Source organism: Protopterus annectens, chromosome 1.part1, assembly GCF_019279795.1.
Source record: "Protopterus annectens isolate FY-2018-M chromosome 1.part1, PAN1.0, whole genome shotgun sequence".
Lineage (NCBI taxonomy): Eukaryota > Metazoa > Chordata > Ceratodontiformes > Protopteridae > Protopterus > Protopterus annectens.
This window is the reverse complement of record NC_056726.1, coordinates 347,747,601-347,767,600: the sequence shown is the minus strand read 5'-3', so window position 1 is coordinate 347,767,600 and position 20,000 is coordinate 347,747,601.

The following is a 20,000-nucleotide window of genomic DNA, read 5'->3' as shown; positions in this document are numbered from 1 at the left end:
AATGCCACTGTCTCCAACCCATATAACATAGCTGGTCTCACTACCCTCTTGTAGACCTTCCCTTTCACTCTTACTGGTACTTGTCTGTCACAAATCACTCCTAACACTCTTCTCCACCCACTCCATCCTGCCTGTACTCTCTTCTTCACCTCTCTTCCACACTCACCGTTACTCTGAACTATTGATCCCAAGTATTTAAACTCATCCACCTTCGCCACCTCTACTGCTTGCATCCTCAACATTCCTCTGTCCTTCCTCTCATTCAGACACATACATTCTGTCTTAGTTCTGCTGATCTTCATTCCTCTTCTCTCTAGAGCATATATCCATCTCTCCAGGATCTCCTCCACCGGTTCCCTACTCTCACTACAGATCACAATGTCATCTGCAAACATCATAGTCCACAGGGACTCCTGTCTGATCTCGTCTGTCAACCTGGAGACTAATAAACACATAACCGGGATATATGTACATGAACATATTACCAAATCTGTTGATGGACAGGTTCTCAATTTATTACTCAAAGGTGAGTTTAAATGGCAAATTGAAATATTGTGCTATGATTATCTGTATTAAAATGTTTATATTAGTCTTGTTCACTTTTAAGGATGTAAACAATATAGACTGTGTATATTTTTATTTCATTTTGCCCCTAGGATTGCTGACTATCTAACTTCCACTCAGTCAGATATATAGTGCCCAAGGAAGGCTATCATTCAGGCAGTCATGAGGATGCTTTGGATTTTGCACCCCAGAAATGAGAATATTTTCTATTTCCCAGCTTAAACAAACCCCTGGTGATGAAGTCCCCAAATCTGTGCATGCATGTTTCCCCACATGCACAGATAGGGGATACTTTCACTGGCAGGGAAAGTAATTTTGGTTTGGTTATCTCAGAGAGAGCTCTATTAGAGGAGCAAGGGGGATAAGGACCATGCGTGGTAGGTGTAGGGAGGGTCGACCTTCCAAGTAAGACACTTTTTGACAGAAGCCCATTCAGTGTATCAATCCTCACCATATCAACATAGACAGGATGGTCTATAAATAAAAGATCCCTGCCCCCTCCAAACTGAGGGAGCTCACACAATGAAAGCATAAATAGATTCAGTCACTCAACTGTACTATAATGTCTTATCAATGTATCACTTCACAGGGTATTCTTCAACACAGGATAAAATACCAATCTATGACTGTAAATGCTAGGCGAAGGACACGGCCAACGTTCTTTGGATAAATGATGTAGGAAAGCATCCTGCCTTAGAGACTCAGTTAGTATTCTGTGAAGGATCTAAAGCAATAGTTGTATCTTCTTGCATACTCAATGCACAAGTTCTTTTCTAGCTGGTATCTGACCAATTTATCTGTACTGAAATAGTTCATTGAGAACTGTTCTGCCACTGCTTAAGTATTTCAGAGTTTTGTTTTTGTTGTTACACCAGTACGTTTCCCTAGCTTGTCCAAGTTACTACATTATGGCAAACATACTTCTGATATAATTTGGAATGCATTTTGAAAGATACTGCATAATCTGAATATATCACATAATAAATTGTTTTTACTTTACAGGAGACACTTGCAGTACTGCTGTGAGTTTTTATTCTAGTTCTACACTGCTCATTTTGCACTGATGTTTATTCAGTGTGAGGCTGCTTCTTCCCAACCTCTTCAGTAACACAACCATTTTGTATCATGGTCTTCTTTGTTGTGGTTTACTTGCCAAAGTGCCGTACCTGTCCCACATTTTACATGGGAAAAACTGAACACACCCTTAGAAAAAGGGTATACAAACATCTTTACAATATTAAAGCTCTGAACAACAGGAACACACTTTAAAAACATTGCTTGACCTGTCTGGATTTAAAAAAATAAATTGTTTTTACTATATTGGATAAGGTTGACTTGTAACCCAGGGGTGGCACATGGGAGACACATTTAGAATATAGAGAACTCTGTTGGCAGATCAAGTTAGATGCAGCTTGCAAACCTGGCATTGAAAACGTATGTATTTACTCCATTTTAAAGTTAAGATTGATTAAGTTATAGGGTTGTTAATAGATTCCATTATTCTTCTTAGATACTGGTTTCTTAGATATTGATTTTTATATACTGAGTATATGATTTTTTTATATACTAAATATAATGTTTTTTTTTTCTATAGCCTTTAGTTCAATTTTTAGTTTTAGGGGAGGTTTACTATATTTTACAAATGAGTGTACTATTTATAACTTTATGTTATTTTTTTTCTTATGGATGGATATATCCCTTTAAGATGTTAATGAATGTTTTTTATCATTAGTGAAGTGCATTGTAGGAATATATATATATATATATATATATATATATATATATATACTTATATTTTCATTTATATTTTGTTCTGATGAAGAATAGATTATTTTGTACAGACGGAAGCGCTTAGCCTTTTACGCAATAAATTACACTGAGTGAAACTTCTTGAGGATTCTGTGCTCACCATTAATTCCTAGCTTACTCTGTAAATTTTGTAATAGTTATATCATCTTATTTGGTCCCATATTAGAATGTCCTCAATAATATGAACAGCACCGTGAAGCTCTTGACAGTCTACACAAGAAGCGATCTGAAAGACATCAGGTGCTGATGATACTGAGTCTGACCAATCTGAACCTTACCAAAGCGGAATTAAAAGTACACAGCTAAAAAATTTCCTTGTGAAGCGTAATTTGCCAAAATTCCTGATTAGCTTCAACCACAAATAAATACTTTGCTCCTGGCATAGCAGCCACATCTTAAAAGGAACAAAGCAGACAGCTCTCTTACAATATAAATACTAATTTTATTTGATTGCATAACAGCAATGATGTTGCATATCCTCTCAATAGGCTCATTTAGCTTCTTAATTGCAACAGTTCCTTCTTTATTCCATTTCTCAAAGCTTCTGGAACTTTCTTTGGGGTTTTCATCCAAGACTTCATCAGAATGGTTACAAACACAACTGATGAAGTCTTGGACGAAAACGTACTGAGAACTGTGTTCAGCGTTATTTTTTACTGGGTGTGTTGTGCTGTGTTATTAAAGACATTTGTGGGCGAGCAGCAGCTATCTGAGTGTTTTTCTTTTGAATTGCGACTGTTTGGCACTTGGTCTGTGGTTGTTGCGTTATTTTTATATACATAATATGCCAACTATCTGGGAATGAAATTTCTATTTTTATTCTTATATTTGCATGTAAGAATTTTCTGAGCAAACAGTTTTACATGATTGCTCAAATAATGCAGCAATTTATACACTGATAGATTCAGTTTAATATCACTTTCAGAAACAATGTTTTTGTCATTTGAGTATATATAATATCGTGCTCTGTCAAGTTTAACCTAAATGTCACATTTTAATTATTAATTTGGAGCTTTTCTACCCAAATTTCCATCTGATTCTTGATGTTTTTCATGCTTACAGCCACATCTCATATAACACTTACCAATTACATGATTCTGATGCTCTTTTATAGTTCTCAGTGGTCTAATAACTCATTTATATTTAATTTTTTATTCAATCTCACTTCCTCTTTCTCTCTCACACAACTTTACATATTTTAAAGTATTCTCCGAGCACTTGTTCTTCACAAATTATTCTTCTTAACATTAAATGTGTATGCCAATTTTCTGCTCTTGTCTGACCATTTCTGATAGCACACAATTGTCCTCTAACTAATGAGCCACATAACTCACTGTATTCATGTTCTCTGTCTTAATGATTTAATTTAGTAATATAAGTACCAATAGACCTAGTGGGAATTTAAATCACCATGAAAAACAAATGACAGACATATGACAATTTTTTTTTCCTCAGCTCAAAGTAACTCTGAAAATTGTGTCCCTTTACAGCAATATTCTGCTTTTTTCCCCCTCTCAAAACTCAAATGCATTATAGGTTTAGAGGTCTTCTTCCCCTATAACAGCATCATAACTCTGGTGGTCTAGAACTGACTTATCAACTGTCACTCACTGAAGCTACACTCTCAGCAAATTCATACACTGATTGAGTATGTACATTAATCAGAGTGTGTGCATTACCACAGGAATGCCAGTAAGTAAGTAATTGTGGCATCTGTCTCACATAGTAACAGTTTTTCGTATACAATAGAATACAGATGATTTTGTGTGTGTGTGTGTGCGTGTGTGTGTGTGTGTGTGCGTGTGTGTGTGTGTGTGTGTGTGTGTGTGTGTGTGTGTGTGTGTGTGTGTGTGTGTGTGTGTGTGTGTGCGTGTGTGTGTGTGTGTCTGAGTGGTCAGTCCTTAGTACTGTATTTGTATTTACATGATGGAAAGGTAGTGGTGATCAGGGGATGTTGTGTTTGTAGTCAGAGGCCTGCAATATGTGTGTCTCTAAGGTGGAAAGGTAGACAGTTTGTAATGGATGGTTGCTACATGTATGATTGGAAACTTGTGGATTGTCTGAGTTTTGCGTTTGGATGTGTGGGTAAGGGGCTGCAGAGTGTTTTTGGCATGTACGTATTTACGGAAGTTGACTGTGGACTGTGTGAAGGTTATGAAAGATGGTAATCTGTTCTAGTCTGAGTCCAGAGCTGCTCTTCAGAGTCAGTTGTATAAGTTTTAGAGGAGAATCACCCTGTGAGGATGTGGGGGGGCTATCACTATGTAAGACGTATGCGTGTGTGTGTGTATGTGTGTGTGTGTGTGTGTGTGTGTGTGTGTGTGTGTGTGTGCGTGTGTGTGTGTGTGTGTGTGTGTGTGTGTGTGTGTGTGTGTGTGTGTGTGTGTGTGTGTGTGTGTGTGTGTGTGTGTGCGTGTGTGCGTGTGTGCGTGTGGGTGTGTGTGGGTGTGTGTGTGTGTATGTGTGTGTGTGTGTGTGTGTGTGTGTGTGTGTGTGTGTATGTGTGTGTGTTCATCTAGACCAAATCAATGAGTATGCTTAGACAACTGGGTTTTTAGACCATCTGGCTTAAGCCTAGTCTGCTACTGATACCCAGAAATGACACACACAAACCCTTTTCAGACTTCTTAGATAAACCACAAACTGCCTTGGAAAGAAATGTTTCCTAGGAATAGGTGCAATATTTCTCCCTTAAAAAGACAAAGTAACTAACATGAAACTACTTCTGCTACAGTGTTACATTTATTATTACAAAATACAACAAGGAAGTGAAATAATTTTACATACTGGAAGCTTGAAAACGTACTTTCAGATTACATAACATAAACTGGATACTAGACCACAATAGATGTTCATGAACTATGACAGCGGCTAAATGTGTCAATGTCTTAAAAGTGCACATACATACATTACATGAGTCTGTTTTTTTAGGCACTGATAAAGTTCAAACATTTCAAGAAAATACAATTATAATGCCACTCTTCTCTAACTGTGTAGTCCATTTATTTAGCATATTGTCTGACATTTCCATACAACAAATATGGTTTCTAACAGACTGCATTTATCAGATGAATGTGTATGGAACAGGCTGCTTATTCTCTTACCTCTGGAATAGGTAAGAATGTGACCCTGAACTGTTGCAGGTATGGATCCACCGCTAATGTTTGGGCAGTGCCTATGGCAGGCTAAAGGACATGTACATAAGTTTTTGCACACCCTAAGCTGTGTCACACTGATTTCTATTTTTGATGAAACTGGGCAGACGGATGGGTCATCCCTGCCATTTTCTTAGTAAACAAAATGTGTTCTTAGCTTTTGCCACCCAGTGCCACATCAGGCACAAGGCGACCTACAGCCCAGTGCTCTCGTTGGTATAAACATTATTTAAAAAAATTCCTATCCACATTTTCCAACCCCCAATTATCTGGGTCTCCTTGGCAGCTCTGTTTTGACATGTGACAGCTCTTCTAATTGGCTGGAATGTAGAGACAATGAGACATGAGCTTCTTACTCTCAAAATAGAATGGTAAGGTCATTGAAAAGTCATTTGGAGTGTTAGCTCCTAGCTCAGAGTAGTTCCATGTGTTAGCTGGGAGCTCAGAGCTCCAGTTTTCATCAGAGTTAAATTTAAATTCCTTATATGCAAATGGCATACGGCCTTCTATAGGACGACCTCCAACATTCTGGAAAACTCAGTTCCGTGGATTATGCAGCAGGTGTGTGTGTATACAAACTCAGAGCTACAGATGGAATTACAGTTTTACCTCAAACTTGTAGAAAGAATTAAAGCTCCTAAAAACAAGTTTTGGCAAACACGATTACAGTCAGTCAATAACACCTGTACTTAGAATTTCATAGTTCAGAAAATGCACATTTCTAACTTTTAGAATACTTTTTAACCAGGTAAACCCTTTTTTTCAAGGACAGACCAGGAGCACTGCCTGGTTAAGTAGCTTACTCAGGGTCAAATGGGAGACAAAGAGAGGTAGAAAGAGTCAAATCCTGTACCCTCAACTACCGGAAGCAGCCCATTAAGAGCTTAGAGCCTTATCTTCTGCACTAACCTGCCAGACCTTCACTGACTAATGCATTTTGTGGAAAATCACTGAGGATTATAGTCAGTCAATAATGCAAGTCATTAGAATTTCAAAGTTCTTGTTGTTCAGAAAATTCATGTTGATGCAAAACCTGTTGCCCTGTTAACTTAAGTGGGTTAGAGTTGTCTGACACATAAGTTTCTGAGATCCTAATGAATTACTTCCTGTAGTCAAAAGTACTGAGTTTGAATCCTTGCACTTCCCTTTGCCTACTGTATGACTTTGAGTAAGTTAGTTATCCAGTCAGTGCTCCTGGGTTACCCCTGAAAAGGGACACTCTGACCAGTGGGTTAACAAATACAGAAAATAATAATTAACATTTGTCCCTTTTGGAGGGTTTGTCCACCCATTACTTTTGGCTTTGTCCAGAATTCTTGAGCAAAGAAGATGAGACGCACTTTGGTCTGTTCCTTGTAAAATTTGTGACCTTCTGCTAACTGCTGTGGATTGCAGACACTAAATAATAACACAAATTTAACTTTCAGACTTTGTATCCTTCATAAAACACTTGTTATTGAAAGCTTGTTATTCTATCTACTTTCAAAGTATATTAGAGAAATATTTAAAATCTGTTCCTGCTTTTGGGTCTTTGCCTCTGACTCTTGACATAGGAAGTTGAGAGAGCAGTGGAGAGTTGCAATAGCTTTCACTGTATGGTTCAGAGAGCAGGGAGCTGAGATACATTTTTCGACCATTATTTATTATTTTATTAATTTACTCTCAAGCGGATATTGTGTGTGTGTGTGTGTGTGTGTGTGTGTGTGTGTGTGTGTGTGTGTGTGTGTGTGTGTGTGTGTGTGTGTGTGAGTGTGTACACGCATGCATGCATAGGGCATAATTTTCCACTGTCCCTGATTTTTCCCTAATATCTGTGGTCTGTTCCTTGTATAATTTGAGGCTTTCTGGTATAAAGTACTGTAGACTGTAGTCAGTCAATTATGAGAAACATGTGAGTCTGAGACTTTAAACCCTTCAGAAAATGTTTGTTTATGCAAAACCTGTTATACTAGCAAATTTCAAGGTATACTGTCTCTGATTCTTGAGCTAAGAGATCATCAAAGTCCCATCTCATCAGCTCAGTCTACTGTGTACAGAGAGATCATTTGGGAAGGCCAAGCCTTTTAATTTCTTAATATTCAACTATCTTCTGATTCCATCCTCTTCATCGGAAAAAACTTCAGCTGCTTTTACTGTAACTGTGTTCTTCATACTTTATTACCTTATTTTTGTTGGGTGCTCTTAAGTGTTCAAGTGCTTTCATTCTACTGCATTTATTACTGCTTGTTTGTAGTCTGATTACATTTATCTGTTATCCTAAGCATCTTAGTTTTGTAGTTTTGATTTAGCACTTGGGCTTCAGGCCAGGTACTTTACATTTAAGAAGGTTTTTTTTATTTTATTTATTTGTATTTTATTTAACATTTGTTGACCAGGAAAGTCCAACTAGGACAGAGCCTATTTTCAGTGGAGGCCGAAGAGAAATACTCCAGATATTTGTCTTTGAAATGTGAGAGGAAACCGGAGTACCTGGAGAAAACCAACGCGAACACAGGGAGGACATTCAGACCCCGCACAGAAGGCACCCCAGCTGAGAATCAAACCGGATAATTTCTTGCTGTGAGGTGACAACATTAACTGCTGCACAACTGCGCTGCCCATGTTTTTGTGATCTACACTCTTGTGGACAAACCCTTATCAAAGCCCTCTCTCCATAAGTCCACCCAAGTATTCAGATCACTATATCCCGACAATTCCCATCAGTATCTCCTACCAGCTTGGTCGACATGGGCATACTGAGACAGTGTAGCAACTGCCTCATGTTTACTGACAGCCTTCTTCTCCTAGCACATAATTATTTTACTTGTGAGAAATGCATCTACATCAGTAAGCTGGAATCTATGCTCTCGTATCACAGTCAGTATTCCTGACAAAGAGGAGATTGCCAGCAGAAACACCACACCACCCACATCACATAGCCAGGGACAACACACACACACACACCTATGCAGAAGTCCTCAATAAAAACTTACCTAAACAGCAGAGACCATCAAAACACACTCACAAACATTCCACACAGAACACCAAATACATCACAGATAGGAGACAACACATCAGTGTCTCACAAACACAGCCCATAGGGCAAAACAATAAATCAACACAGTCCAGAAGGCATAACAATAAACCAGACATGCTAGTTATTGGTGAATCAGTTGTGAGACACACCAATGTTCCCCTCACCAGGCTCGACAAGGAGAAGGTCACAGTCAGTTGTCTGGTGCCAGAATATATCATGTCACAAAGGCAGTTAAGTCACTCCACAACAAGTACAACTCTGTCATTGTCCATGTTGGTGTGAATGACTTGAGACATACCTTCCTGAAGAGAGACATGATTGAGCTCTCAGAGTATGTGTCCCAGACAGATATGACCCCAGCCCTAAGCAGTATCCTACCTTCACCAAGAATGATACCAGAATACCAACAAAAAATAATTGACTTCAACAATTGGCTTAGTTTCTGGTATCTTTCCAAGGGGATCCAGTATCTGTCTGCCTGGAATGACATGGTTGACAGGTCTCGATGCTTTGCCAGAGATGGCCTCCACCTGTCACCCCTGGGATTTGGATCCTGGCAAAGGCTCTTGCCTTCCCCATTGTGCTTTTTTTAGGCAATGTCCCAAAGACAAATCTTCCAACATAAAAGATCTGACAAAAAGTAAACTGAAGGTCATGCTGCTTAATGCTAGGAGTCTTAATCTGAAAATGCACTCACTGGAGGCTTTCCTCACACTGGAAGATGACGATGTCTGTGCAGTCACCAAAACTTGGTTCAGGGCTGCAGAGAGCATCCCTGCCTTACCAGGCTATACCTCATTTCACACATTCATACCCCATAATGAGGTTAGGAAGACGAAGGGTGGTGGAGTCTCTATCTTCATTAAGGACAGACATACCTCCAGACTGGCTTGCCAGCATGATGCAGTGGAACTACTACAGGTGCAACTGATAGTTGGCAAGACACCCATCAAAGTTATAGCCAGATGTAGACCTCACTCAAAGAATCAGGACACCCACTCTTCCTACCTGGATCTACCTGACTCCATCAAGGTACCCCCTAACACCCTGATCCATGGTGACTTTAACTACCCCACTATAGACTGGATGAACTATTCCTGCACTAATGCACTCACCCAATGACTCCTTTACTTCATTAATTTTAATGCACTAGACCAGCTTGTCTCATCCCCTGCAAGGGGAGATAACATTTTGGACTTAGTTCAACATGGGCAGCCACTGCACCATTCCCACAGTATGTTCTTCCCTAGTGAGATCAGATCATTTGTCTATCTCATTCGAAGTTTCTATCCCAGCCAGCCACCACCCAGCCCTAATGAGGCTAAAATACTTCTCAAAAGTTGACTACAACCTCCTAAGGGAGAGTATCAGTAGCTTCACACCACTGCCCCCCTCAGAGGATGCAGACAACTATGTTGAACAGTACACCAATGCAGTATTCAAGCACCTGTACAACTGCATGGACTCAGCTATACCCAACAGAAGTAATACTTGCTCCTCAAGGAAACACAAACCTGTCTGGTGGACATCCTTTATCAACAGGCTTTACAACAAAAGGAAGACACTGTTGTCCAGGGGTAAAAAGGAACAAATTCCAAATTGGAACAACTCCCTCCTTAGCCTCAACAAGCAAATTAGATCACTAGTGAAAACCTTCAAAGCCAATTATGAATCAAAAATAGCCTCCAAAACAAAGGGAAACCACAAAGCCTACTTCAGCTACGTCAGGAACCTCCATGGCAAAGCCCAGGTTTGTGCTGCATTAGTACTTAGAAGTATCAGTTACACTGATCCTGTTGACTTAGCCAACCTGCTAGCAGATAGGTTTAGCACAAACTTCACCCCCCTGTCCCCCCCAAAGGCCCTTTCAATATCTCCAATACTTACCCCACACCTCACATTTCCATAGATCAAGTGTTAAAGGCCCTATCCAATGCAAATAACACAGCTTCCATGGGACCTGATAGTATCCCAGGCTGTATTCTGCACTATCTCCAGCAAGAACTAGCTTCACCATTCAGCACCCTATTCAACCACAGCCAAAGTACAGGCTTCCTTCCAGCAGAGTGGAGAACTGCCATTGTCACCCCCTTGCATAAAGGTGATGCCACTACTGACCCTGGAAACTATCACCCCATTAGCTTGACAAGTCTGATCTGTAAAGCCATGGAGCATATTATTATGGATCTCATAAACAAGGACATAGGCAATCTCCAAGCATTTTATCATACCCAGTTCGGATTCGTTAAGGGCAGATCTTGCCTGTTGAAACTGGTTGACTTCTTTGAGACTGTCACCAAGGCCTTGGATGAAGGAACGTCAGTACATACAGCTAACCTTGACTTGGCCAAGGCCTTTGACACAATTTCCCCACTCAGGCATCATCAAAAAGCTAACACAACTTGGCATAAATCCCTATCTCATCAGGTGGGTGGCCAACTGGCTCACCAACAGGACCCACAAAGTCAAAATAGGTGCCTCCACCTCCAATAGCAGACCTGTCACTAGTGGAGTTCCCCAAGGATCTGTCCTGGGACCCATGCTGTTTGGCATCTACTTCTCAGAGGTCCAGGCAAAGACAAAATGCCTGTGGCTGACCAAGTTTGCAGACGACTGTAAGTTGGGTTCTGTCATTGACTCCCCAAATGATGTTAACATATTGCAAGAGGGTCTCACAGCAACTAATGAGAAGTGCCAAAGTCATGGGCTCAAGTTAAATGCAAAAAAATGTTTCATCATACCATTCGGCAAAAACGCAGCCCCTACTGATTACCACATCAACAGCAACCCCCTAAGTATAGAACCTGTGGTGAAAGACCTGGGTACTCAGGTTGACAACAATCTCACATTCAAGCATCATGTAGCGGCAATAGTCAGAAAAGCCTTTTACTTGGTCCATCTCATAAGTAAAGGGATTGCATCCTGAAAAAAGGAGGTTATTACCTCTCTATACTCCTCCCTCGTTAGACAAATAATTGAAAATAGCGCTCCAGTTGGTATGCATCTCTCCAAACATCTGCACCAACTAGAAAGGCCACAGAAATACCTCAAAAAGAGAATCCATGTCCTGTGCAGACAGGTTCAAATCACTATCACTCTACTCAGTATCATACAGATTGCTCAGGGGTGATCTGTGTGTCTTGCCTACAAGGCAATCTCGGATCCTGACCTACTAGAGATGCTGCATATCCACAAGTCTAACTACTCACGCATTACCCACTCAAAAGTACTGAATCTAATATGCAACATCAGCAAAGTCTGCTGAAGAGACAGGTTTGTCTCCCAGAGGCTGCCCTGTCTGTGGAATAGACATCACATACATGTCAAACACAGTACTTTGCTGACCCTCTTCAAGTGCAACCTTGATGAGTGGATGGGAAACTAAAAATTTGCCCCAGCGGTTCCACCTGTGTCCCTCATTAACAGGGGTGACAGGTGCTAACTGAGGTTTCTTTTTTGGGGATAAAGTCTTGGCTAGGCTTGTAAGGGCCCCAGGGCCATTAGCCTAGTAACCTCCTATGATCCTATGAGAAGGGCACAGGTTGTGCAATGGATTGCACTGTATTGTTCTCACAGCAGCAAGCTGAAATACAACATTAGCTACATATTTATTCATTCATTTGATCACAAGCAAACATCTGAGATATATGCAATCCTACAAGGGTGTATAATTGATGGTTTTTGTGTGTGTGTGTGTGTGTGTGTGTGTGTGTGTGTGTGTGTGTGTGTGTGTGTGTGTGTGTGTGTGTGTGTGTGTGTGTGTGTGTGTGTGTCATACCTCTCAACCTCTTAGTTTAAGAAATCTGGACAAAGCCTGACAAATTGGGGGGACAAAGGCCCTTAAATATGGACATATTTTAAGTATTGCTCTTATAAACTTAGAAAGTTTCTACAGTAACAGGGTTTGTTTTAATACATATTTGCTGAAGGATTTGAAGTCTGAAACTCAAATGTGTGTCATTATTTAGTAACTTCAGTCCTCAGATCATCCCAGTGATTTGCCAGAAAACCACAAATTTTATGGGGATCAGATTAAAAATATGAACCAGAAATCTGGACATTCAGCAAAATCTGGGCAGTTGAGAGGTGTGGTGTGTGTGTGTGTGTGTGTGTGTGTGTGTGTGTGTGTGTGTGTGTGTGTGTGTGTGTGTGTGTGTGTGTGTGTGTGTGTGTGTGTGTGTGTGTGTGTGTGTGTGTGTGTGTGTGTGTGTGTGTGTGTGTGTTTGTTTCCTGCATTCTAGAGTAGTTATGTAGTATAGGAAGGAATCAGTTGTAGTAAACAGCAGCCTTATCATATGAGCCATGGTTTTGGGTACGATCCTTGTTTCCCTAGTTTTGTTGTCTGTTGACAGTGCACTTATTATCTTGCTGTGAATAAAATGGACAGTATTAAGTCATCCCCGTAAAGGGACACTTGTGTTCAGTGAACTATGCCATGCTGTTAGCAAGTGCATTACACATTTGTCTTTTGAATTCCTGCACCTTTAATATAGCTGCTAATTGGTTTTTCGCTATATGTATTTTATTATTCATTCGAGCACATCACTTTTAATTGAAAAACTGCCAAATGCACTTTCAGTAAATTTGAGCTTCATTGGAAGAGAAGTTTTTTGTTGCTAATTTTGTATGTTTTTAATATGTGTTTTGCTTAGCAAATAGCTGTCAATGTTTCATTTCCTGTAAAATATGAAATAATTTTTAAATTAAACCCAAGTCTCTGTTAACATTGTAACAGTAAAGAAGGAAAAAGTGGGCACATTGAGAGATTTGAAAGGTGTTTTATGGTAACTGGAGAGAGACAGACAAGTAATGGGATATTAGTACCCTGCCTAGTGCCCCAAGTTACTATGATCATAATCCATTGCCACCTATTTCAGTTTCATAATTTATATTTACCATCATGTTATGTTATCAGTGACTGACTGAATTATTCTTATTTTTAGCTGTTAGTAGCAGCAGTAATGCAGCTGTTGGACAAAATTGGTTTCCTTCAAACTAATAACATTTCCTTTCTACTCTTTTTTTTTGGGGGGGGTGTTTGCCACAGCCCTTGCATCTTCTCATTCAGGCCACTGCCACAAGAGGATCTGGTCATTGCTGATACTCTACCAGTTCAGACCTGACAAGGCCAATGAACATTATTAGTTATGGGACAAGAAGGGAATGGGGTCCAGATGAGATCAGGCCTCAGCATTATTTTAAAGTCACCCTGGATTGGCATAACTATATTAGTATGTCTGTTGCCCACCTCATTTGTAATTTGAAGTACTGAATGGTAACAGCCGTCCTCTACCAGGTGGTGGTATCATACCAACAAGCACTCTGCCACATTGTTTGATTAAAGTGCATGATCTCTGTCCTTGCTGAGTGACCTGAATCCATTCTAGAATTTGGTGTGCCACTGTAGCAGGCACAGTCACCACCCCTCTATGCTTGTGGGTTGGCTTCAGTATAGTTTAGTTCTTTATGATCAGTCTGTCTACAGTATACATCTACATGTGCAAATCTGACATTTTTAACCATCTTTTTCTTTAGTGTAAGCATATAAACATTTCTTGTAGGTGGTTTGTCTGTTTTGTGTATACATATCTATTTACTTGGTTTTTATTAAAAAGGTGAGCTTGCAGATACAAACATTTCTTTTTAGATGGGATGGAGAATATAACAGAAAGAAATATACTACCATAATAAAAAAAATCAATGGTGCTATGACTTTCAAGAAACATTCGAACATACAAGTAAGAGAAGTCATAGTAAAGTTTAAACAGACAGAAATAAATTACTCAATAGCTATGAAAAGTGATTACTGAATAAGAGACATGGTGATGCTTTTTCCCAGTAACACTGCCCTTATTATTAGAAATTATCCATTCATTGTATAATAATAAAGAAATATACCAAGACCATGTGTCATTATGTAGTAACACCATTCCTGAGAGGTCAAAATACTTGGTTTCACCTCATGATATGACCCACCCTAGCACCTCTAGTAATACACACCATGTTAATACATTTCACTTTATTGCTTAAATATCAGGTACTTTACAAGCATAGCAGCTTTCACACATAATTAATTCCAGATTTCTGTGTAAGAGGACACTGTGAGCATATCAAAAAGAAGAATAAGTGTTAAAGGAATAACTATATATTGCAGGTGTTAATCGAGGGAAAAAATGAAACATGAGGATCTCTTTTAAGGTCACAATGAGAAGGCTCATTTTAACCAAAAGAGAGTGAATCACAAAGTAACTGGCAATAATAACATCTTATTGCTATATTGGGATCAATAAGGCTGAATCAGTAAGGATGGATGAGATATTAACGCAGCTGAAAAAAAGAAGCAATGAGTAGTATTCAGAACATTAAAAATGAGCACAGCTACATTCCAAGGAGGACACTACTGATATTGAGATGAATGATCTTGCTAAATCAAACTGACATGTATTATTATGAACTGTAAATAAAACGTGAGGATCCTGCTATGGAAGCACAATAGGATAAAGCCCTGATTATGGTCCAGATGAGTCCAACTAGCAGCTTAGGCACTTGGCAGACTTGGCAAGGGAGGATGTACCCTAGTGGCGGACAGGCAGTGCAAATGTGCAGCAGACATTCAGCTCAACAAACCACTATCACACATAGTAGGCTTCATCACAGATGTAAGGAATATGCACCAGCAAAAAGAAGACATTGTGGGCCTCCATAGTGATAGGGATCACTTGACCTTCTGCCCAGTTGTGGGATTAGTGCCATCATAAATGCCCTCATAGCCAACATGCTGTGAAGGCTGCAAGCAACACTCATGGTTGCCTGAATGAGAACCCCTCTGGATGACTGTCACCTGCATGGTGCTGGGGAGGGAATGAACAAGCTAAAGACCTCTAAGAGGAGGTTTGTTGATCAGCCGGCATGGGGCAGAAACAACTTAGAAAAAAATATAATAAAATATTCAAGAAAACCAACCAGTGAATCTAACAAAAATATAAAAATCTGACAAGTGGAAAAAAGAATTATATAAAAATATTTATCTCTAGTTACAAATTCACAAGTACTTTCATTGCAAACAGATTTATTCAGACTTGTTTGTCATAAATAGACTTCTAGAGATGATTCTTATTGGATGATATTGTGCTTGTATCACCAGTCTTCCCAATTTAATTTGGATTGTTCCTTTGCAGTTTAAGTATGGGGAAGTAGTCCATTTATGATTAAATTGTTCACTTCATGTGCACTTATATTAGTAAATATTGCCCTTTTTCCACATTTCTTGGATTTTATCCTTTATCATTATGAACTTTGTCCAGTAGTAAGATGGGAACGTGAAGCCACAAAGCAGGGAGACACCATAAGGCACAAAGAGAAGGACAACAGCTTCTCAGGCTACATTTATCCTTGTAGACGAGATAACTCAGCTTGCATCTTCACAGGATAAGGCAAATTTTTTGTTGATTACTTTTACACAGTTTAATGTCAATGTCAAAATCCAGAGAGGAGTTCAGCATAATTGTTCATATATCGAAGAACTGACCTTCTCATATCTCAGGCACAAACCACCAGACATATTCAGGATAACATTAGTGCCTTACATATAATCATGGAATCATGGAATACTGTGCTATCCATGACGATTATAATTCTGTGATGTATTTGTCATAATGAGCTAACACACAGGGCTTCTGTTCCCCACCATTATTTGGGCTCTAGTTTGATTTTCTCATTCACAGCTAAAAACCAGAAAACCAAGGGTGAAAAACCCTGCACCTTGTGTTTGTGAGCTAAACATATTACCTATTATATCAACCCTCTCCGTCTCAATCCCCTCCCTTTATAGGTAAATATGAGGCAATCATTCTGCAGATAATTACACGCCTCGTAAATAACCAGACACTGACTAAAGTGAAAATCAAACCCTGTACCTTGTGTGTGCAAGGTTAACACCTTAATCATAATGCCAACCCACAGCCTTTGAAATGCCCTGTAGCTACTTGTGCAGTGAGAAGAATAATTGCTGACGTGGAAGAGCAAGACAAGCCTTTTTTATCAGATTAAGTAAACCACAAATTTTGATACTGGACAAGTTTGTAGCTGAAATGACTTGTGCTTAAGCTAAATGGAAACTTTTCTATTTAATCAAGTTTGACATCCTTGCATGCTGTGGCTATTCTGGTTTGTCTCAGAAATTAGAATACGTATTTAGAAAACAAATTCCTGCTAGGATTTAAATGCATATTGTGCAGGTATACAGATTCAGAGTTCCTAGGAGTGACTAAAATCCATCCCTCTAGCTAAATCAGATTCCATGTGAGAAGCATAGGATATGAAAGGCTGCAGCCCACCTGCAGTAGCATGAAAAACTTATGGCTGCCTTAACCAGCCTGAAGTTATGTGAATTAAATGTATTTGTCTTCTCTTGCATTAAGTAAAATTCTGGCTCTCCTTATAAGAAGACCAAATTTATAGGACATGCTTTCAGTCTAGAGTGTCTCTCTTCCAAATTATTGGATATGGTTCATACCTCTCAACTGTCATGATTTTTGCAGAATGTCCAGAGTTTTGCCTCATATTTTTGGCCTATTCCTCATAATATTTGTGGATTTCTGACAAATCAGTGAGGATTGAAACCACTAAATAATGGCATACATTTGTGTTTTAGACTTCATATCCTTCACAAAATGCATGCAACCACAAATTCTGTTATTCTAGCAACCCTCTAAGTTCATAGGAGTAAAATTTATAATCTGTCCCTATTTTGGAGCCTTTGTCCCCCATTATTTTATACTTTGCCCAGATTTCTTGCAAGAGAGAGGTATAATGTGGTTTTAAGGATTACAAGTAAGCCAGCTGGGATCTGCCCTGAGTGGCATAAAGATTTACCCATTTGGTTTCCCACTGCTGAGTAAATTTCAGGAATATTCCTCCCTTCAGCTGTCAGTATCAGTTGATATTAACAGATTTTCTGAGATGGTCTCTAAGGTGTTCAGCTGATCTGAGAGATAAATACTTTTTGCTGTGGATGACAGACTAGGTCTGACCTTTTCCTATTTGCTCATGTATGACTGTCTGTCGAGTTATTAGGTGTGGAAGTCTTTCATGTCCAAAACTACACCTCTCATCATCTTCAGGAAGGTAACAATCCCAAGGAGATCAAGTACTCCGAACACTTCGGGATTGAAAATTCATTCCAAAAATATAATCAAGGCACATATAGTGAATATGTGACAATAAAATGGCACAAAGAAAGACAGGACCTTATTTAGGTGTGTTGGGTGAGCACACGGGATTGATCATTTCACTGATGAAAGCAGTATATGAAATTTTCTGTTCTAGATAATCTGTGGCTTGATTTTATAGGACTTTTGGTATCTAGTAGACTTTTTCACATTTTTACATCCTGGCGATGCAAGAAAAAAGGAAGGCCAGATCTATCAAGGCACCTTCTGCTTTTGCAAATTTTATCATGAAGTGTAAAGGCAAAAAAAAAATGATTTATGTGAATCTTTGCCCAGGGGAAGAAAAAAAATGTTGTTTGTACTGCATTCAGAACAGCTCAGAGAATATGAAACTACTGTGTGCAGTTTATATAAAACTTTCAGAGTCAATGATATACCTTGAGCCTCAAGCAGGCTCTGAATCCCCCTTTTATTCTGAAATAAAGCTGTTAAAGAGGGAGCAACGGTAAGGCAAGAGTGAAGGAAACTGGTGGTACACCCAAACTTGGTGTGGAGAAACTGAGGGGAACTATGGGGGTACACTGAAGCTTGGTGTGGGCAAAGTGAGGGGAACTATGAAGATAGACTGAAACTTTATGTAGACAAAGTGAGGAGAACTATGGGGTACTCTGAAACTTGGTGTGGAGAAACTGAGGGGAACTATGGGGGTACACCCAAACTTGGTGTGGAGAAACTGAGGGGAACTATGGGGATACACCCAAACTTGGTGTGGAGAAACTGAGGGGAACTATGGGGGTACACACAAACTTGGTGTGGAGAAACTGAGGGGAACTATGGGGGTACACCCAAACTTGGTGTGGAGAAACTGAGGGGAACTATGGGGGTACACACAAACTTGGTGTGGAGAAACTGAGGGGAACTATGGGGGTACACTGAAGCTTGGTGTGGGCAAAGTGAGGGGAACTATGAAGATAGACTGAAACTTTATGTAGACAAAGTGAGGAGAACTATGGGGTACACTGAAACTTGGTGTGGAGAAACTGAGGGGAACTATGGGGGTACACCCAAACTTGGTGTGGAGAAACTGAGGGGAACTATGGGGATACACCCAAACTTGGTGTGGAGAAACTGAGGGGAACTATGGGGGTACACACAAACTTGGTGTGGAGAAACTGAGGGGAACTATGGGGGTACACCCAAACTTGGTGTGGAGAAACTGAGGGGAACTATGGGGGTACACACAAACTTGGTGTGGACAAACTGAGGGGAACTATGGGGTACACCCAAACTTGGTGTGGAGAAACTGAGGGGAACTATGGGGGTACACACAAACTTGGTGTGGAGAAACTGAGGGGAACTATGGGAGTACACCCAAACTTGGTGTGGAGAAACTGAGGGGAACTATGGGGGTACACCCAAACTTGGTGTGGAGAAACTGAGGGGAACTATGGGCGTACACCCAAACTTGGTATGGACAAACTGAGGGGAACTATGGGGGTACACCCAAACTTGGTATGGACAAACTGAGGGGAACTATGGGGGTACACTGAAGCTTGGTGTGGGCAAAGTGAGGGGAACTATGAAGATAGACTGAAACTTTATGTAGACAAAGTGAGGAGAACTATGGGGTACACTGAAACTTGGTGTGGATAAAGTGAGGGGAACTATGAAGGTAGACTGAAACTTGGTGTGGATAAAGTGAGGGGAGCTATGAAGGTAGTCTGAAACTTGGTGTGGACAAATACTAGCTTCAGAAATTCAGTTCAGATTCTCTGAGATGAAGACCAAAAGGTAGGGAGAGAAAATAAAAATTCCCAGCCTGGTAATATATGCCTGCTGGCATGTGTAGATGAACACCTTCTGTAACTATTAACTATATAACCATTATTTACATTCATGGGGTACATGTATCAGCTGTATGCAAAATCATACTTCATCTATAAACAAAATGCATCAACTGTGTTTTAAATGTAACAACTGTTTACAACATAATGCATCACCTGTGTTTAAAATGTAACAACTGTTTACAAAATAATGCACCAGCTCTAGACAGAATGATAAGCTACTCAAAACTCTGGTTATGTGCTAGTAAAACTTGTACTACCGTAAACTCTGCATGCTTATATGATTGTTTTGTTTAACTTCAAAGTGTACCGTACTGTACTTATTATTGTTTTCTACTTGTGTTATGCACCTTAGGTCATGAATGAAAAGGGTCCCAGGACCACGCCTACTACTCAGTTAACAAATGCAAAGGCATAAATAAATAAATAAATAAATAATTAA